The sequence below is a fragment of the Cyanistes caeruleus genome, unplaced genomic scaffold, assembly GCF_971803275.1.
Source record: "Cyanistes caeruleus unplaced genomic scaffold, bCyaCae1.hap1.1 HAP1_SUPER_29, whole genome shotgun sequence".
Lineage (NCBI taxonomy): Eukaryota > Metazoa > Chordata > Aves > Passeriformes > Paridae > Cyanistes > Cyanistes caeruleus.
Genome location: NW_028256297.1, coordinates 231,717 through 253,691, shown reverse-complemented (window position 1 = coordinate 253,691; position 21,975 = coordinate 231,717). Strand labels below are relative to the sequence as shown.

The 21,975-nt window shown below is 41.8% G+C and overlaps 1 protein-coding gene and 1 pseudogene across 2 annotated transcripts in view; one reads left to right on the top strand and one right to left on the bottom strand.

Annotated features, from left to right (window-relative positions):
* The window catches only part of LOC147645189 (uncharacterized), a 110,270-nt gene that overhangs the window by 21,835 nt on the left and 66,460 nt on the right, over positions 1-21,975 (top strand). The gene's annotated exons all lie outside the window — the stretch shown is intronic.
* On the bottom strand, positions 3,890-4,008 carry LOC111942762 (5S ribosomal RNA; annotated as a pseudogene).

Genomic DNA, 21,975 nt, shown 5'->3' with positions numbered 1-21,975 from the left:
GAACTAAAAGAAGGACACCTAACCCACAACAGCTTCTCATCTCCATCTCTTTGCACTCCAAAAGCCAGGAGGGATCAATCTCTCACCTCAAAACAACTCAATCCCACTGGAAACAGCTCCAATGTACAACAAAAGGGCTCAATCCCAACTCAAAAGGGCTTGTTCCTCCTCAGAAAATCTCAATCCCACACCAAAATTACTCAGCTCCACCGCTGCCAAGTGAGATGGAGTTGGAAGGTGTTCTGGTTTAGGGCAAATTTGGAAGAAAACCACTGAATGGGGTCCCTCTAAAAAGCAAATTAAAGTTGCCCCTTCCCTGAATATTTTAGGAAAAATATTTTCTTGGAGAAAAATGGAGAAACACAGTTTATTTAATAATCAAAGCATCTACAAGCATGAGCAAGATGAATAATATTAAAGAATAAATCCTCTGGCTGTTTGAAGAGGTGGCAAATCCAGAAAAGTTCTTTCCATGGGGTGTAGTGTTGGAGTCTAGAAATACAGGGACATTTCTCTGTCTATATAATTTTTTAAAAAATACATCAATCATATATAATATTGATAAAAAGGCTTCCAAATATCCCTGAGCAAGCCAGAATTTGTAAGAGATTAGATAGAAAGTAGAAAAATGTTTCTTTTAACACAGAGGTGAAAGTATAGATTTTAAAAGGGTTGCACACGTGGAGTAAAGACGGAGGAAAAAGGGTGTAGTTTTTAATCCTTCTTCCTTCTTCTCCATGCTTCTGCAGTTTTTAGAAGCACAAAGAATGATTGGTTTAGAGTTAGTCGCACTTTTAATTACGTGATTAGATGTAGAAAACTTATTTGTTAAGATATTATAACAATACACTTGTCTGTAGTTAATAGGGTAAAAATTGGTATAAAGGTGAAAAGACCGCGTGGTTTGGGGCCATTTTGTATCATCAGAACGAAATGAGCCAGGCTGTGGTGATTTAGGCTTGTGCAGCTAGTCTGGATAGACCTGCCAAGTGTTTGTAAGGATCCTTCAATAAACACGAGAAACCAGAATCTAATGAGCCTGGGAGTTTTCTTCAAATAATAAGGACTCAGATAAGTGGGACTCCCCATGAGGAAAGATCCCAAAAGAATTCAGCCCAAAGGAAGCTGAGAGAGAGACTGGAGAAAAGTTACATAAATGTGTAATGATGTTCTAAAAATTGGATAGACAGATAGTGACAACAAATTATTTACTTCCTAATACTAGGTTTGTGTGGCATTTTTCCACAGGAGAGGTTCTATTGATTAAAAATTCATTGTAGATGACTGAGAAAGCATGTCACATGTTCCACTTAGAAAAAAATGTTTTCATATAAGGGTCTGATTGTATATTGCATCTCGTAACAGTTTGGCACAGACTTCTATTTCATGGAAATAGATGGATTCATGGTTTTTCTATATCTATCGAAGTTTTTAGGTAACAGTCAGGTAACTGATGACAACCTCTAGGAAAGTAATATTTATGTAGAAACACTCCAAAGACAGCTTGGCAAAAAGTTGATAATTACTGAATTTGTGGTGGAAACCAATAAAGGAGTCTAGGTTTCCAGTCAAGATAACTTTTGCATCCGTGTATGTCAGATATGTCATGATAACATGGCATAATCATTTAGAAAGTCTTTTTCAAGGCAGCCAGTTAAAAGGTTGGTTTCTATATAGCAGGGCTATACTCCTGTTTATTGTTCTATAAAATCTGGTACAGTTGAGAATAGTGACAACATGGTTATTCTAATGGGAAAATAGAGAGATGTATAATCTTTCAAAATTTTGGTCCTTTTCTTCTAAAGCTTCAAGCATGTCCCATCATGAGGTGGCATATGGACATATAGTAGTTCTACAGAGGCACTGCAGAATACTATGAGGCTCTTTGTCAGTAGGCTCATTCTGCTGTGGAATCTGTGGAGAAAGTCTCTTGTTCTCTGTGGAAAGCTTCTTTTTAGACTAGTGTCAGACTCAGGTATACAGTCCTTGTGGTTTATGATCAAAACTGTGTCTTTTGCTGTTTCTGGCTTAACCACTACTTGGGTGTTGAATCTGAAGCACTTCTCTCAGTGACAGTTTTTGACTGGTATTTATTGTTGGTTATTACAAAGCCAAATCTAAGACAATCAGTATCACAGTTGAAGGTGCAATCTAGTCTGATACAAGATTTTTAAACCTATGCTTTTATGGATACTGGTCATCTCCTGGCATTTGTGATATGAAACAACAGCAGTGGAAATGCCTTAAAAATACCTTTTTTAAAAGAAAGTGATGAAAAACACTGCTCTCATTCTTTTTCTAACAGTAATTATTCCTGTTTCTTAGGTCAGAAACACTCATCTCTGCCAAGGACAGAACTGATTATCTCGTTTAGGCTGCTAAGCTTGTAGAATAAAGAGAATGTGAATAAGATATCCAATGTAGAATAAGACATCTCAAAAAAAGTGGGATTAATTATGCCTATGTTGGTTTTTTTTATACAGTTGCCTACTATGTTATTGTTTTTCTTTAAAACAAAATTTTGAACTTATTTTTGGCATCATCTCCTCTTAAAGAAACTAGGACATAAATCTTCTGACTGGAGCAGAAGTACGGTACATCCAAGACAGTGATTTTGATGACAGAATAACTGCCAAGAGCATCTCCCTCTTCACACTTGTTGGAGTCTGAGATGCAGATGTGTGTCTGCCCTTGTTTCTGATACTTAGTTCTAAGATCCAGAAAAACACTGAATTTCATATAATATGAAATTCATGAGCATGTTTTCGTGGTGATACATGAGAACAACTGTTAAAGTCAGATAGAAAAAGCTAAAAGTGTGAGCATGTAGATTAGAAAGTTTTCTTAAGTCACTGGGTGAAAAAGTAGTTTGGAGAGCAGAAGAAAAGACGGAGGATTTAGGGTGTTGTCTCTTGTCCTTCTTCTTTCTTCTTCATGTTCTTCTCCTAGAGGTTTTTGGGTAATAGTAAGTGATTGGACAGAAAATGCCGTAGTGCAGCACAGAGGTGATGAGTCATTGGGTCATTAAGAAAAATAATATACGTATCTAGTGTTAATTGGGTAAAAATAGGTATAAAGATAAAAGAACTGTGTATTTCGGAGCCGTTTTGTGCATCAGACACAAAGTGTGCCACAAAGCCTTGTTTGTACCGTCAGAAGAATGAAATGTACCAGATTGCAAAGATTCACCTTGTGTAGCCAGCCTGGAGAGACCTGTTAAGTTTTGTGTTGACCTGTTAATAAAGACGAGAAACAAGATTCGAACGAGCTCGGGAGTTTTCTTCAAATCAGAAGAACTGCGATAAACAGAGCTCCCCACGAGGGAGGATCCCAAAAGAATTCAGTCCAAAGGAGGCTGAGAAATCCAAGAATAAAAAGAAAAACACAGAAGAGATGCAGCAGAATCAGAGAAACAGAAAAAGGATTTTTTTAGAGAAAAGTTACAAGAAGCACACCAAAAGCACTTGTGTCTGAGAGATGAGATGATTAGGTGAGACTTGCAAAGGAACATTAGGAACATGTGAGGAAAATCAAGAGTTAGGTGTGCTCGCCAGGCTAGCGTGGAGACTTGCTGGACATCTGGAGCTGTTCAGCTGTGTTATCTACCTTTGACTGATGCAAGGAGCTATTAATCATCATGCTGCCTTAATTAATAGGATTAGTCACCCATGTCTCAGGCTAGAGAGTGAAGACACAGGCAAGCAGCTTAGCAGAAGGTTTTCTAGGAACATAAAGAAGGAATCCAGGACATTGTCCTGTATTTCCTTTTAAAACAGCTCTGAGAAATCCCCAGGATACTCATGTTAGGAGAAAAGCCCTAGACGATTTAGGTGCCGAGTCTTCTGCACTTGTGCAGACTCCCGTCCAGTGGCTGGTGCGCGGCAAAAGAAGTCTACAGCACCCGGTGTTCGCCGGCGTTCTCCCATCCAAGTACTGACCGGGCCCGACCCCGCTTAGTTTCCGAGATCAGTCGGGATCGGGCGCTCTCAGGGCGGTCTGGCTGTAGGCACTGTTTCCTCTCTCAGGAGCGCCCACCTTCCTGCCGTGCCCCGCAGCCTCACCAACACAGCCCAGACACGCAGAGCACACAGCCCGGCCACCAGGGCTGCCTGTGGCCACAGCGGACTCGGAGCCACAGCCAGCAACACACAGGCCACACAAAGCACAAAACCCACACCACGCCAGGCACACAAGGCACCACCAGCCACCTGTGCCCACAAGCTCCTGCCCCTCGCCAAGGCTGCCCAAGGAAAACAAGGCACCTGCCAGCACCTGTGCTACTGTTCAAAGTTATTAGTCTCTGCCATATAATAGGAATAGATGGTCCAAAATTAAATGGCCTCAATGTCACCAGGAGTTCTTCACACAGTGCAGGTGTGACATTTGAAAGCAGACAGAATATTGTCCTTTTTTTCTGTGTAACTTCTGGCCACAAGTCTGTGGCCATAGGGAGATGCCACAATGTGTCATTTAAAAATCATAATTTTTAAAAGCCCAAGCAACCAACCACAGCTTCATCTTTCTTGGAGGACTTTATCAGTTTATTTAATAACAGGAGCACAATCTAACCAAGAGAACACACAACTGTCATTCCAAATACATGGGCTATGCCCCTTTCACTTGGGCTAAGGGGCTGGATTTCCATCAGTGACCACAAGCCAGTACTTTCAAAAGTGTTTGCTGCCTTTTTCTCTAAGGCATCATTTGGGATATTTTATGGCCTTTAATTAAATGCCAAAAAATGCTATCTTTTCAAATACTTTGTAAGGAACTGAAAAGACAAACTTTCCACAGCCAAACAAAAATAGTGTGTATGTCTCTAGATGCATGTATGGAGATGGAAAAAGACAAGAGGCTAGAAGATAAGAAAAAATAGATAACATCTGGGATTGGGGAGAGGAGAGGAGGGAGGGGCAGGAATGGGACACTGCTCCAGGGTGTGTGGCAAACAGTAAAGAAAACTATTTAGAGGTGTCAGAGAAGTAGAGGTGTCAGAAAATTAAAGGTGTCTCCAAAAACAGAACTATTTGAATTTTAAGATGGAGTATCTGTAGGCAGCTAGGTAGAGAGATGACAAGGATGGGAGTGTGAAAGAGTTAAAGATCAAAGGAATTGTTCGGGATGGATCTGTCTGTGAATAGCACTAACACAAGTTTGCTGCCATTTTAAGCACCAAGTGCTCCACTCAGCCATACTTTGAGATCAAGTTCCTGTAGAAGTATATATTTAAGCCTGTATGAGGGCATTTTTTCATACAGGAAAAATTTGAGCTATTCCTGCAAAGGCAGACAGCTCAATATTTGAGATATAGAGTGGTTCTGCAAGGAGATCTGTTTTCTTAGACTGATGGACTTGGAATACAAATATGAGTCCGATGTTTCTTGTGACACCTATGTCTGGAAGTTTACAGTGACCCTGAGGTGATGGCCCTGCTTCAAATTCATGCATTATGTCAACGAAGAACTGTGCACGGACTGGAATAGCTGCTTACCCGTATTTTCCCAGGAGACTGTGTGAAATCATCTAAGTGTTTCATGGGGCCTTCCATTTCTGTTCCTGTTGGGAAGGCAGATTGCCTCAGTGAGCTGAGCATTGAGTCATGAAGGTCACACAACCAAAAAAAAGTGGAAAAAACTATTTCAGTTGGAAGAGTACTACACCAGTCATAGAATGACAGAATCATAGAATGGCTTGTGTTGGAAGGGACTTTGAAGATCATCTAGTTCCAATCACGCTGCCACGGGCAGGGACACCTTCCTCTAGAGCAGGTTACTCCAAGCCTTGTCCAGCCTGCTCTTGAACATTTTCAGGCATGGAGCATCCACAGCTTCTCTGGGCAACCTGTTCCAGTGCCTCACCAGCCTCACCCTAAAGAATTTCTAACATTTCATCTAAATGTACTTTCTTTTGGTTTCAAGCCATTTCCCCTTATCCTATCACTACATGTCCTTTAAAAGTCTCTCCATCTTTCTTGGAGCCCCCCTTTAAGGTGCTTTAAGGTTGCCCCAGAGCCTTCTGTTCTCCAGGCTGAACAAACCAAACTCTCTCAGCTTGTCATCGTAGGAGAGGTGTTCCAGCCCTCTGATCATATCCATGGTCTCCAGCAGTCCCATGTCCTCCTTCAACTGCTTGAATCAATTCAGGGCTGAGCAAAATGTTAAGAATGTTATTCAGCTCATTGTCCAAGTACTTCTCAAACAGACAGGCTTGGAACCATCAACCATCTCTTTAGAAAGCCTGTTAGGAAGTGTTTGACCCATCTCTATTGATAAAAATGCTTCCTAAACCTCATCTCGCTCAGTTTGGAACCATTCCCATATGTCTTATCACTGGATACCAGGGAGAAGAGATCAGCACCTTGCCTTCCTCAGGTGTCTGAAGAGAGCAAAGAGTTTGCTGCTCAGCCTCATTTCCCCCCATTGCCAGCACTGCTGGGTAATTCCCCCTTTTGACCAATTAATGATGCTGTGTTTCATTTGCCCCAGCATGACGTTCCCTGGGGGCACACTGCTGACTCCTCTTTAGCCAACACCCCCAGATCCTTTTCTGTAGGGCTGCTCTCCCCCCACTTCTGTCCAAACCTGTATCTGTGTCCAGCTTGACTTTTTTTCTTAGTGTTGACCTCTACAATTCTGCATCACCAGCAGACTCTGTGGATTATGTCCTCACATGCTTCTGCTAAATTTATTTGGCCTATCTCAGCTTTTATCCGTGTATCTACTTGTCCAAATTAGAGGATACATATGAAAATATTTCCCAGCCTTGTTTGTGCATTTATCACGGTCCAGTACATACATTGCTTTGAATTGAAGAAGTATTTCAATAGGTGAATGAAAACTACCAGCATTATACAAAGCAAGGCAGAAATGCAAATTAGAGGGAGAAGTTGGTTTTAAAGACGCAAGTGATTAGGGCCAGTCACATTGGTTAATTTTGATTTCAAGGCCACAACTTAGACCTAGTGCTTGGCATTTTCCACAGAAGCATTCAGTCTGGCTTTGATGACATTGAGTCATGAGGCATCTACTCTTTTCTTCATGTTTTCATTTACTGGCCATTCACTCCACATTAAAAAAAAAAAAAATAATAAAAAAGTTTGTTAAGTATTTTGTCCTGAATGTTTGCATCTTTTGTACCCATAGTATTGTTTGCTGCTAGATGAAACACTTATTTCATATCCTGTACTTTTACCCTGAGAAGGCAGTTAGAAACTATGATCAAATAACCCCTCAGTCCTCTTTTTGATAAGTACATTGATCTCTAAAAGATCTATTTAAAGATCAAAACTGGGGGGGAGAGGGCAATGATCATTTTACTTGCATGCTCCTGTAATTCCTGATGCCATGGGAAAGATATTTATTACAACAATATGTCTGGAACTGTACAACATATAGAGAAATGTGTGCTCTCCAAATTTACTTAGATTATATCAAGGTTTTTCCTAAGACTGCATTTATCTTGCATTGCCTTGACTGTCAATACATCATTGCTTTTATGTTCTTAGAGGAGCAGGAATGAAGACACTCTGAAATGGTATTAGAATTCCAACTGGGATTTCTTCCAGTGCTGTTCAGCATAAGTAATTGAAACCAAATATTGTATTTTTATATACTCTGGAGCACTTCTTCCAAGGGGCAAATTTCTACTCACTTACTATTGTGTCGATTATAAATGACATTCTGCATTGCTTCTGATCCATTACTTTAGCACGGGATTGAGATTTTCTGAGGTGGAACAAGCCCTTTTGAGTTGGGATTGAGCCCTTTGGGGGAAAAATGGAGCTGTTTTCCGTGGGATTGAGTTGTTTTGAGGTGACAGATCGATCCCTCCTGGCTTTTGGAGTGCAAAGAGTTGGAGATGAGAAGTAAACTGTGACCAAAGGAGAAGGATAAGCAGCCAGGTGTACTGCCAAGGTGGATCCCAGGGAATGTGCCCAAGGTGGCTCCTCCAGTGGGGGATGGAGCTGCAGCAGCGCACGAAGCTCTTCCCGCACTCGGGGCACTCACAGGGCTTCCCTTGCCGGTGCCTCCGTTGGTGTCGGGTCAAGTGAGAGCTCTATGAGAAGCTCTTCCCACACTGGGAACACTCGTGGGGCCTCTCCCCGCTGTGGATGCGCCGCTGCTTGACCAGGTTGCTGTTTTGCTTGAAGCCCTTCCCGCAGTCGGGGCAGCGGAAAGGCCTCTCATCCCTGTGAATCCGATAGCGCCGGAAGAGAATGGATCTGTTGGGAAACCTCTTCCCACACTGAGAACACTCGGAGATCCCTGTTCTGCTCTGGGAGCGCTCCTGGTGTTGATCCCAGCCCCTGTGCTGGCCTCGCTCTCAGTCTCGGAGCAGTCCCGGGGCACTCCCGGAGCCGATTCCGGTCACGGTGTCGATCTCAATGGAGCAGCAGTGCCGGTCCCGGTCTCAGACCCGGTGCCGGAGCGGTGCCGGTCTCAGTGCTGGTGCCGGATTCAGTCCCAGTCTCAGACCCGCTCTAGGTCTCAGTCTCCATCTGGGTCTCGCTCCCTGTCCTGGTGCCTCTCGAACCGAGCCCTTTTCGGGTGATTTCAGGTCCCTTTTGGGCGTTTCAGGCCACTTTGGCTGATGTTGGGGCCCTTTGGGTGATTCGAGGCAAAACCAGCGACTTTCAGGGTGGATCTTGCACCCATTTGGGAGATCCCAGGGTGATTTTAGGCCATTTGGAGTGGGTTTGACACCACTTTGGGCATTTTTATGCCCTTGTGGTTGCACTTTGGACCCCTTGGGATGATTTTAACCCCATTTGGCTGATGTTAGGCCAAACCACACGGATTTAGCGTGGAGTTCAGGTCCCTTTGGATGGTTTTGCTTTTCACCTTTGTTTACTGAAATTCCCGCAGTTTCCCCCTTTTTTCCCTTGTTATTTTCATCAAAATCTTCATAAAAATCTCCCCAATTGTTCTCAAAATCCTACAAAATTCCAGAAAAACTCCACAAAATTCCACAAAAATCCTACAAAACCTCCTCAAATTCCCACAAAATTCCAGAAAAATCTCACAAAATTCTCCAACCGCCTCAAAATCCTGAAAATTCCTGAAACATCTCACAAAATTAAAGAAATATCCTACAAAATTCCCTAAAACTTTTAAATATCCCACAAAATTCTTTAAAAAAATCCACAAAATTCCACAAAAACCCCACAAAACTCCAGAAAAATCTGATGAAATTACACAAAAATCCCACAAAATTCCGAAAACAATCCACCAAATCTCCTCTAGTTCCCAAAAAAATCAGGAAAAATTACAGAAAAAAAATCCAGAAAATCACCACAAAATTCTTCACATTTTCTCAACATCGACAAAATTCACGAAAAATCACAGGAAATTGCTGAAAAATCCCACAAAATTACCTGAAATTTCTCAAAACCCTACTAAAATCCCAAAAACATCCCACAAAATCTCCGCAAATTTCCAAAAAAATATAGGAAAAATCCCTCAAAATTCAAGATACCTAAAAATCTCTCAATATCCTTCAAAATTCCACAAAAAAGCCAGAAAAATTCAGAAACATCCCACAAAATCTCCTCAATATCCCACAAATGCCAGAAAAAAACACGAATTCCACAAAAAGTCCCAGAAAAATCCCTACAACTTCTGAGAACCCTACCAAATTACAGAAACATCCCACAAAATCTCTACAAATTAAAACAAAATTCCAGAAAATCCCTCAAAATTCATCAAGTCTCCTCCAAATCCCACAAAATTCTGGAAAAGCCCCACAAAATACCACAAAAATCCCACAAAAATCTCCTCAATATCCCACAAATTTCAAGGAACATTCTACAAGTTACAGAAAAATCCCACGACGTTCCCATAACCATCTCAAAACCCAACCAAATTCCTGCAACATCTCACAAAATCTAAGAAAAATTCCTCAAAATTCTTCAACTCTCCTCCAAATCCCACAAAATCCTGGAAAAGCCCCACAAAATTCCAGATAAAATCCCACAAAATTCCCTAAACCTTCTCAAAACCCAACCAAATTCCAGCAACATCCCACAAAATATCCAAAAATGTCCACAAAATTCAAGAAAAATCCCTCAAAATTCTTCAAGTCCCCTCAACATTCCAGAAAATCCCACAAATATCCCTCAAAATACCAAAAAAACCACCAAAATCTCCTCAAAATCCCACAAAATTCTTGAAAAGCCCCACAAAATTCCAGAAAAAAATCCCACAAAATTCCCTAAATTTTCTCAAAACTCTACCAAATTCTAGAAACATCCCAGAAAATGTCTACAAATATCCACAAAATTCAAGAAAACTCCCTTAAAATTCTTCAAGTCTCCTCCAAATCCCACAATATCCCACAAAATACAAAAAAAAACCCCCAAATCTCCTCAAAATCCCACAAAATTCTTTAAACCTTCTCAAAACCCAAACAAATTCCAGCAACATCCCCCAAAATGTCCACAAATGTCCACAGAATTCAAGAAAATTCCCTCAAAATTATTCAAGTCTCCTCAAAATCCCACAGTCCCACAAATATCCCACAAAATACCACAAAAATTCCACAAAAATCTCCTCAATATCCCACAAAATTCAAGGGAAATTCCACAAAGTTACAAAAAAACCCCCACGACATTCCCATAACCATCTCAAAACCCAACCAAATTCCTGCAACATCTCACAAAATCTAAGAAAAATTCCTCAAAATTATTCAAGTCTCCTCAAAATCCCACAAAATTCTGGAAAAGCCCCACAAAATTTTTTAAACCTTTTGAAAACCCAACCAAATTCCATCAACAACCCACAAAATTTCAACAAATGTCCACAAAATTCAAGAAAACTCCCTCAAAATTCTTCAAGTCTTCTCAAAATCCCACAAAAATCCCACTAAATCTCCTCAATATCACACAAAATTCAAGGGAAATTCCACAAAATTCCAGAAAAATACCACAACATTCCATACAGAATCTCAAAACCCAACCAAATTCCTGCAACATCCCACCAAATGTCCACAAATGTCCACAAAATTCAAGAAAAATCCCCCAAATTTCCCTAAATCTCCTCAAAATCCCACAAAATTCTGGAAAAGCCACACTGGGCAGTGCCTGACCCCACCGGCCCCGGGCAGGGGCAGCAGCAGCTGCCGGCCCTTTGAGGCTGCGGGACGCCCTGGCCACCTGTGGTGCTGCCGGCCGTGCCCGCCGGGAGCACTGGAGTAGAGAGAAGCTGTTTGGACAATGTGGCAGGACAGGGACTGGCTCTGGTATTCGGTGTGTGCTAAATAGAGTGAGCACAAGGAGGAAAGGTGAAGGTGATGGCCTTTTTCAGGCCAAAGAGGGAAAAACCGCAAGGTCCAAGGGGTCCCCTGGGACAGAGGGGACAGGATCGGCCACAGGGAAGTGGCAGAGGCGTTCTCTCCCCAGCAGGGGAGACCCAAGCCAAACAGCGATTGAGAAAAGATCAGTGTGCTGTCTTCAGGGCATAGGACACTGAAAACGGCAATGTCTGCAAAAAAAAAAAAAAAGCCAAAAACAGCTGGATTGTCCAGAAAGTCCAAGAGATAAGAGAAATGGATTGTTAAGAGTGTCAAAAGCTCTCATTATATCCACCAACCTAGAGCCGTTGTCAACTTTTGAAGTGGATCTGGATCGAGGAGAAGTGTGTGTCTTAGTAAAAACAAAAGACCTCTCGATTCACCTTAATTTTTATCCCCAAGGGGGAAAATTGTCTAAAGAATTTTTTTAATCGTTCAAAGGAGTTGTGAGAATTGTAGTTTCTTATGTGAGCTCAGAAGTTTGAACACATCTTTCTCTGAAAGAATTGTAAAAATTGTAGTAAATTAATTAGGAGATTTAATTAATTTGTCTACATGAAGTTTTGTGCAGAGTGGCTCCAGTTTGGAGGGGTCCACACCCCTCTGCTTTTTGTATGTTTTGTTGTAAAAAGCCAGAATTGGCAAGTTTCAGTTATGAAGCCAATGCTGCAAGTCATACCTTGTGGGGAACATCCCCACCAGTCTGTGGTTTGTTGGAGCCTTAAAGCAAATTCTGTAACTGCAACCTTGTAAAAATAGTGTCCTATGGAAGGCCTGGGTATTTGTCATGCACTTCCTCTGTGGAAGTTATGAGAAAACTTTAAAGGAAAGTATTTTGTTTCTTTCCTTAATAAAAGTTTTAAATGTTAAAAGTTATAAAATGTTATAAATATTAGAGTTCCTTAATAGAAGTTAATTTGTTAGTCATCTCCCTATGCCTAAGATGGACTTAATGCAAAAAATTGAGATAAAGAGTGGTTAGTTACTAAAAAAAAAAAAATAAATAAAGAAATGTAATGTAATTGGCTTGAAGCAGTGGCATTACTTGCTGCTGAACTAAATCATGTTTATACAAAGTCACGCAAAAGAAATTTTGGTTCAGGAGCATGGGAGAACACAGAGACCTGTTGCCTATTTTTCTAAAATGTTAGACCCAGTGGCCAGAATCTGGCCCCATTGTCTGCAGAACTGTGCAGCCACAGCTCTGATGGTGGCTGAGGCCCAAAAGCTGACAAAGGGAGGGGGAGGCCTTGGGCTGTAAGTCCCTTCCAGAGATACCAAGTAGATTTTACTGAGATGCCCCGGGTGAAGAGATTTTTTTGGTAATAGTATGTCTGTTATGAGTAGCCAGAAGTGTTCCCAGGTGTTTCTGCAACTACAGGGTCAATTATTAAAGTATTTTTTTAAAAAAACAAGATCAGGTCGAGTTGAAAAGATGAATGGAAAAATAAAGAAGCATCTTCTAAAGCTGGTGATAGAAACTGATATGCCATGGGTGCAGCTCTTGACACTGGCTTTAGCAAGAGTAAGGGCCAGACCGAAGAGAAATACGGTTTGGCATGGATTGGCCCCCAGTGGCTGGAGATCTAAGAGTAGGGATTCCCATACAGGCTATTTCAGCAGGCAGTCTGTGGGGAGGCACTCAGGGCTTCCCCCCGATGTTGACGCACCAGCTACTGCTCCAGTCCACTCCTGCGGAGTGTCAGTCGCGGCTTCCCATCCTTCTCCTCCAGCTGAGATGTCCAAACCTCTGGAGCTTTAGAGACCTTGACTCGAGTGTGATGTGTCCACTCGTGTTCAGCTGTCTTGACGGCTGTTTCTGTGGTCAGCAACACCTGGAAAGGTCCACGTCACTTAGCCACCAGGGGTGCTTCTTTCCACTCCTTAACTAGGATCCAGTCTCCTGGTTGGATATTATGCACAGCAAAGTCCAAAGGCAGGGTCTGTGTCAGCTGAGCTTCCTGTCGAAGAGATTTCACAAGAGACAGTATCCGAGCCACATACTGTTTTAGATATACATCACTTATCTCTACCCCCGCCCCAGGCTGAGAATTACAAGGATAAGGAATTCCAAACATCAATTCAAAAGGAGACAGTTGAATATCTTCTCTGGGTCTGGCCCTTATTCTTGCTAAAGCCAGTGGTAAGAGCGGCTGCTATGGCATTTTCGTTTCTATCACTAGCTTCAGAAGATGTTTTTTTATTTCTCCATTCATCCGTTCAACCCGGCCTGAGCTTTGGGGATGCCAGGGAGTGTGGAGGTTCCATTGTATCCCTAAAGCAGTCATTACTCCTTTAAGAACTTTTCCAGTAAAATGAGTTCCTCTATCTGAGTCTATCGCTTCCACCATCCCATATCTTGGGATTATTTGTTCTAAAAATACTTTAATAACTGACCCTGTAGTTGCTGAAACAGCTGGGAAGGCTTCTGTCCACCCTGTTAATTGACATACTATTACCAAAAGGTATTTAAATCTCCCCACCCGGGGCATCTCAGTAAAATCCACTTGGCACCTCTGGAAGGGACGTACAGCCCAAGGCCTCCCGCCCCTGGCCAGTTTCTTTGTAACTTTGTTATTTGTCTTAGCACAAATCAAACAACCATCAACAGCTCGTTTTGCCAGAACAAAAAGACCCACAGCAGCATACATTTTGAGGAAGGCTTCTGCTATCCCTCGGGAGCTCCAATGACTCCCTTCGTGGAGCTGTTTTAGCAGTTGCGAGGCTAAAGCTTTTGGTATCCACTGCTTACCATCTCTTGTAAACCAATTACCCCCTCTTTCCTCTGCCCCACTCTTTTTAACTATGTCAAGTTCTTCTGCTGGAAAAGACAGCTTCTCTGGCAAGGGGGCAGTTACTGGGAGCAAGGGAAGTAACTTAGAGATTTCTGGCAACAATGCAGCTTTCCAAGCTTCTTCATCAGCCAGTCTATTTCCTACTGCCTTTTCCGAGCACCCTGCCTGGTGTCCCTTGATGTGTATTATTGCTACCTTTTTTGGTAAATTCACCACCTCCAATAGGCGGGAGATTAAGTTCTCATGAGCCAACGTTTTTCCTCTGCAGGTTAATAAACCTCTCTTTTCCCACAGTTTCCCAAATGCGTGTATCACACCATATGCATATTTCGAATCAGTAAAAATATTTACTGTCTTGTCTCGGTATAACTCACAAGCTCTCACGAGGGTATACAGCTCGGCCATCTGAGGTGGTACCAGGTGGCTGGTAACCTCCCCCCTTCCTTTAATTGCTTTCCACTTACGACAGAGTATCCTGTAAATCGTCTTCCTTCTATCACCTTTGAAGACCCATCAATAAACACGTTTTCCCCCTCAGGCCACGAGATGTCTCTCAGATCATTCCTTGCCCTAGTTTGTAGATCTATTACTTGAATACAATCATGGAATTTTCCTTGGCTCCCTTCCTCAAGGCCATTCAAACAGGAGGCTGGGTTAAAACTTTCCTTGCTTTTAAATTCTAAATCCTCCTGTTCTAATAGACAGGATTCATACTGTAGCAACCGAGAGCTGGTCATCCACTTAGAGGCTCTCTCAGTTAACAACGCTTTAATCTGGTGTGAAACTTTAACAATCAGATAACCCCCCCTTGTCAGCTTTCGGGCCTCAGCCACCATCAGAGCTGTGGCTGCGCAGTTCTGCAGACAATAGGGCCAGCCTCTGGCTACTGGGTCTAACAGTTTCGAAAAATAGGCAACCGGTCTTTGTGTTCTCCCATGCTCCTGAACCAAAATTCTTTTTGCATGACCCTGTGTAACATCTACATATAATTCAAATTCCTTTCTATATCTGGAAGAGCTAGGACTGGGGCCTTAACCAATTTGTCTTTTAATTTTTTAAAACTTTGTTCTCCTTCTGGTGTCCATACCACAACATTAGGACTGTCTTGTGTTAAAAAGTTATATAAAGGTTTGGCCACAACAGAAAAGTCTTCTATCCACACTCAGCAGTATCCCACTAACCCTAAAAACTGTTGTAATTCCCTTTTTGTTTGGGGTAATGGTACTTGTAGAATTCCTTGTATTCTTTCTGGATCAATACAGCGTAACCCTCCAGTTAAAATATGCCCCAAATATTTGACCTGTTTCTCTACTGTGAAAAACGAAGTTCACTCCTGTAAAATTTAAAAAATGTTTAATAAAGACAATAAGAGACATAAAGTAAAGCAAAGAGATACGGCCGGGTGCCTTGGCGCGCTGCCAAGAGCACACCTGGTATTTCAGGAGTGTCCTTTTTATCCCATCCTTGCTGCGAGAGGTTAATGCATATTCAAGCATATCCCCTCTCTGGTTCCACCTTCTTGGATCATATTTTTTTTCAATTTTATTTTCTGTTGGTCAGCATAATTTTTGCTGATCTAGCTGGTCAGCATTATTTTGGAGTTTTTGGTTTCCTTTCTGCTGCAGATGGTCACTTGTTGATTGTCGCCCCGATTGGGAACGGCGATAAAGAACGACAATGGACTCTCAAGGGAGTCACAACAGGAGAATTCCTTAGTTTATTGCTTCAGCTCTGTCTTATAGACAGATATGTGGAAAGTACAGAAAAGAAACTCCTATTGGTTAACAAAGTGCTACATCACCATCATTGGTCAGGGGGGCCCATCACCCCCCCTGGCCTTCTCCTGCAAGAGAAAACAAGACTGCAAAACAACACCTGCAAGGTTGTTTAGTGTTCCTGAGAATTGTTTTAATTCCTTCTCATGAATTTCTCAGGCTAGCTCTAAGTCAGGCCTGAGAGCTATGTGGCCTGTAATAACTACAGGCACTCTGGTTCAGATTTAGCATCCATAGTTGATAAGGGTCCAGGCCCCTTATACTTCCTCAGAGAGCAGATGGGCTTCATATCTTTCCCCCTTGCCAACGTCCTGGTACCGGCTTTTTGGTAACAGTTTGCTCTCCATTTCCTGCTGCTGATAATAGCCTGTTTTCCACAGCTTGATCCTCCCATTGTCTTGCCTGTTTGAGTTATCTTGCCTTCTCCGGATGAGACAAATCCTTACCATTCAGAATTCCTATCTAAGCCTATAACTTGCTAAGAGAAAAGAATATAGTGAAAGCATATAATATATTTATCAGAATAATTGTGAAAAGCCAATATTTACAACATGAATTCACAACAAGCTCTCCTTTTATTTTTTTTATAAATCATTTGGCTTGAGCAATAATTCTTGTTTTCTAGCTTCTAGCACTCGTTCATTTTTCTCACAAATCAGTTTAGCTTCTTCCAATGGATCTTTCACATTATTTTGTTTTCTTAATACCATGATTTTTTGTGCCGTTCCAGATGTGGCCAATTTTGGTTCTGTAGGCATTTCTGCTATTTGCATGCCCTGCACCACTTTGGTGATTAGTTGGATGAAACAGGGGATTAGACAAGGAAGGAATATTAAACCAGCTGTAGCGCATAGGAGGAAGAAACCTAGCTTCTTCCACCATTCTGTCCCCAACAGGTTATCCCACCAATTAGTGGTCATCATTGACTCCCATTTTTGGACTGGCACATGGGCTATTTTTCTGATGTTCTTGGCGATATCTAGAACGGCATTTCCATTGTCATCAATTTGCAAACAACAATCTGATGTATTAAATTTCCCGCAAACACCCCCTTCTTCAGCCAATAGATAGTCCAAAGCCAGTCTATTCTGATATATTGCAGCTCTGGCTTGGCGTTGCTGACTGACTATTAATTCCATAGCCCCAGCTGTTTCATTGGTTATGATTTCTACCACAGCTTGGAGTCTTATAATGCGATTTAGCATGTAAATTGGGGTTCGATATCCCCAGCTTCCATCTTGTGCCCAAGTAGCTGGTCCATATGTTTCTAGTATGCGTTCAGGGGGCCATTCCTCATCTCCCCATTTTTGAGGTCCTCCAAACAATTCCCTTTTATTTCTTTTTAGGTCCTCATAAACCAGCACTCCCAATTGATCTCCATCTGGTCCTGGCAAAAGGAAGAATCCTGGTTGAATGATTCCCAGAGTACAACTCCCTTTCCATTGTGAAGGGAGCTTTGGGTATGCCCTTTTCCCACATATCCAAAATAAGCCATCTGGTGCCTTCCAATAGTCATTTTTCTGTTGATTTATATTTTCCCAAAATTTAGATATTTCTGGGATTCCAGAGTAAGGATTTTTCCCTTTACCATTACATCTGAAGAGTGTGGTTCGATTATCATACACACAATTCTTTTCTTTTACTTTTCCTTGAGTCCAATACAGAGTTGGTTCCTCTGGGATCCACCATGTAGAAGTTCCATTGCTAACCTTATACCTTTTACAGGGAGTTTTCCCTATTTCTTTAATAAATTCCTTACCAGTTCGCCACAAACATTCCTCCCCTATCACTGTTGAACTTAGAATCCATCCTTCTGGTCGAGTCCCCCCTCTTATATTGGTCCGGTTCCACTTAAGGAGTTCCACCGGGCCTATGCTACTACCTTTCCATGGCCATTCCTCCGTCATTAAAGCTCCTCCACAGACCCAACAGTTCGTTATGTTAAGTTCTTTACTTATCCTTTCCCCTAAATCCACAAACAGGTTTTTTCCTAGTCTTGAGATATCTATTTCTCCTTTTAATTGCTGTTTGAGCCTTGCATACAAGTCCTGACGTGAGGTTAAGTTAGGTTTAGGTTGCTGTGCTGGCTTTATGTTTTTTCTTATCACTTGTTCTTTTATCAAATCTTGGGTCTTTCCCTTGACTGCCCCTGTGAAACAAATCCATTTTTCCCCTTTTGGGCAAGTGCTTCCCAATCTAGTACCACTGACTCCTAAGTTTTCTGTGATCCAATATTTTTCTTCTTTATGTATACAGGTACTTAACTTGGATGGGTTATAGCAGTGACTATTGATATTGGTGTGGGTAATAAGAAAGAAACCCCAGCGTCTTTCCATGTACAGTTTTCGATAGCATTTGTAACATGGCTTTGCTGGTGTCCCAAAAAGGAGAAGGATAAGTGACAGAAGAAGGAATAATAGGGGTCCAGTATGGCTTACACCCCCACCCATCCTGCCTATGAGGTTGCAGCTCACAGCAGGTGTTTTATATTCTTCTTGGTGGCGAGTTATAGAGGCCAATCTGGTCTTGCCCCCTATTTCCTTGTCACTTCCTCTTTTGTAATTTCCAAGCAAATCTCTTTTGACACCTTTTAACAGTAGTATTCCACTGTTCCTCAGGTATTTCCCACTCAACAGGCACCAGTAATTCCCATCCACAGAGCAGAGTTATTATTTCAGTTGCCTGCAATTCCGTTTGGACAGAGGATCGATTTTGTGCTCGACACTCCCTACAACAAGAACGCCGATTGTGTGAGCTGCAATACCAATTTTTCCCACAAATTAAACACTTATATTTAACCCAGCTAGCATGTCCCGTATTGGGATGATTTAGACAAGGTATATAGTGTGGCACTGATGGAAGTTGTGATTCTCCCCCTTCTTTATACAGATCACAGGCCAAAGCAAAAATATGAGGATTTCCCGACTGAAACAGCCCCGATCCTCCTGTTTGGATTGGGAGTATTCCTCCCCAAGGTGGATATCGAAGGTGTCTCAGAACTTGTCCAGGCAGGACTTGAAACCACTGATACAGGCTTGATCTCACTTCCCAATTAGGCGTGATTCTTTGCTCATCCCTTAGATCCTGTGGATTGTCCCAGTTCATTACCGCCCAGCCCCCGCTTTAGAGTCAGTTTGGTATCACCCGGTTCAGAAGTTATAGTCCACTCCTCAGGTTTCTTCACAGGTCCCTTGATTCTACTGGCATGGATCCACCCTCGTTCCCTGGTCCGGATTGCAGCCTCCGTTGTCAGCAGTACCTGAAAAGGACCTTCCCATTGAGGAGTTAAAGATTGTTCCTTCCATGTCTTTACCAGTACCCATTCTCCTGGATGAATATTATGAATTTTGAACTCCAAAGGGGTGGTTTGAGGGATCATTCCTTTTAGCCTTAAGTTTTCAAGTGTTTTAGCAATTGTGGTGACATATTTTCTGACACTTACTTCTCCTACTTCATAAGTGGCAGTTTCATGTCGGGTGGTAAGGAAGGGTAGTCCAAACATCATTTCATAGGGTGACACTCCCAGGTCTGACCTGGGTTGTGTTCGAACCCTTAATAGAGCCAGGGGTAAACATTTTACCCAGGACATCTGGGTTTCAATCATTAATTTTGTTAAGGTCTTCTTTAAAGTTTGATTCATTCTTTCCACCCGGCCTGAACTTTGTGGGTGCCAGGGGGTATGCAATTCCCATTTTATTCCAAAGGTTTGGGTTATTTGCTCTAAGACTTTAGATGTAAAATGTGTTCCTCTATCTGAGTCTATTTTATTAATCATTCCATACCTGGGAATAATCTGTTCCAACAGAGTTTTACACACCACATTAGCTGTGGCCCTGGCAGCGGGAATAGCTTCCACCCAGTGAGTTAAGTGGTCTACTATTACCAATAGGAACTTCCATTTTTGGACTTGGGGAAGTTCAGTAAAATCCACTTGAATACTTTAGAATGGCCGTAAGGCTAATTCACGGCCACCCAATGGTGTTTTTCTCATTATTTTTCTATTTACCTTTTGGCAAGTTATGCAGTTTTCAGTTATTTGTTTTGCTACCCCAAAAATTCCAATACATCCAAAATCCCTTAGAAAGTGATCAGACAAAGCCTGAGTACCCCAATGAGTTTTCTGATGCATATCTTCTAATATTTTCCTGGTGAGTGGTTTATTAAGTAACTGTCTCCCATCAGGGAGTTTCCACTTTCCAGACTGATCCCGTTCTCCCCCTATCTTGAGTAATTCTTTTTCTTCTTTCTCATTAAATTTAGGGATTTCCAATTCTTCCCTGTCTGGGGTTACAATTAACATTACTCGTTTGTCCCCATTTTCTGCCGCCTCTTTAGCCTCCTGATCCGCCAAGTTATTCCCTCTTGTTTCAGGTGTCATTCCCTTTTGGTGTCCTTTGATATGTACTACAGCTATCTCCTCAGGCAGTTTTAACGCTTCTAAAACTTCTAAAATAAGTCCCTCATGTACTAGTCCTTTCCCTTTTGAGTTTAGTAACCCCCTTTCTTCCCAAATTTTCCCAAAGGTATGAATTACTCCAAAGGCATACTTTGAATCAGTATAGATTGTCCCCTTTTTATGTGCTAAATGCTCCAGTGCTCTTTTTAAAGCATATAATTCACAAGATTGAGCAGACCAGTTTGAAGGGAGACTTCCTTTTTTGATGGTCTGCATATTTTCCCCATCAACTATAGCATATCCCGACATTCTTTTTCCTTGCAAGCATCTGGATGAACCATCAACATACATTTTTTTTCCCCTCCAAAAGGGCTTGTTCTGCTAAATCTTCCCGAACTTTAGTTTGGCATAGTATAATTTCCAGACAATTATGTACCAAATCATCTTTTGGTGCCCCATACAGGAATTGGGCCGGATTGAGACTCCTGCTTGTTTCTATTGTCAAATCATTATTGTCAATTAAGATTGCTTCATATTTTAACATCCTGGAGTCTGTTAACCATTTCTCAGCTTTTTGATTTAGCACATTTCGAACAGCATGAGGAGTGCATACAATTAATTTACTTCCACAGGTGAGCTTACGGCTTTCTTCCACCAAAATAGCAGTAGCTGCTATTGCCTGAATAAATACTGGCCAGCCATGGCTCACTGGATCCAATAATTTGGATAGAAAGGCTATTGGTTTCTTCACCCCCCCCCATTCTTGAACTAAAACCCCGTGAGCTACTCCGTTTTCCACATTAACATATAACTGAAAGGGTTTTTCTAAGGAGGGTAGGCTTAGGGCTGGTACTGAGGCTAGTTTCAATTTCAATTGTTCTAATTTATCATCATCATCTTTAGTCCATATTATATTGTCCCCTCCTGTCAATTTCTCATACAAAAATTTTACTGCTTGTGTGTATCCTTCAATCCACAATCTACAATATCCCAGCAGTCCTAGCAGTTTCCTAACCTCTTTCTTTGAAGAGGGAGGAGGAAGGGATAGGATCCCTCCAATTCTTTCAGGATTTAATTTCCTGCTACCTTCGCTTATCAGGTGACCAAGATATTTTACCTCTGATTCCACAAACTGTAACTTTCCTTTTGATACTCTGAGTCCCTTTTCCCCAAGAAAATTCAGAAGTTTTATAGTAGCTTCTCTAACTTCAGCTTCTATTTCTCCTGATATTAGGAGATCATCCACATATTGGATGATTTGTATTCCTACAGGAGTGGGGAAAGTTTGTAGTATCTCTTCTACGGCTTGCCCGAATAGATTTGGGGACTCTGTGAATCCTTGTGGTAATTTTGTCCATCTTAATTGTTGCTTTCTCCCAGTATTTGGATCTTCCCATTCAAAGGCAAAAATATCTCGGCTTTCTTCTGCCAGTGGGCAGGCCTAGAAAGCATCTTTAAGATCCACCACACTGAACCACTGATGTTGAGGTGGGACTTTACTTAAAAGAATATAAGGATTAGGAACCACAGGGTAACGGGCTCGTGTTCTTTTATTGACCTTCCTTAAATCCTGCACTAATCTGTAATTTCCATCAGATTTCTTTACTGGGAGTATAGGGGTGTTATGAGGAGATTTGCAAGGTTCCAATGTCCCATCCTTTATCAATTCTTCTATGACTGGCTTTAAGCCTTCTCTCCCCTCCAAAGAAATAGGATACTGACG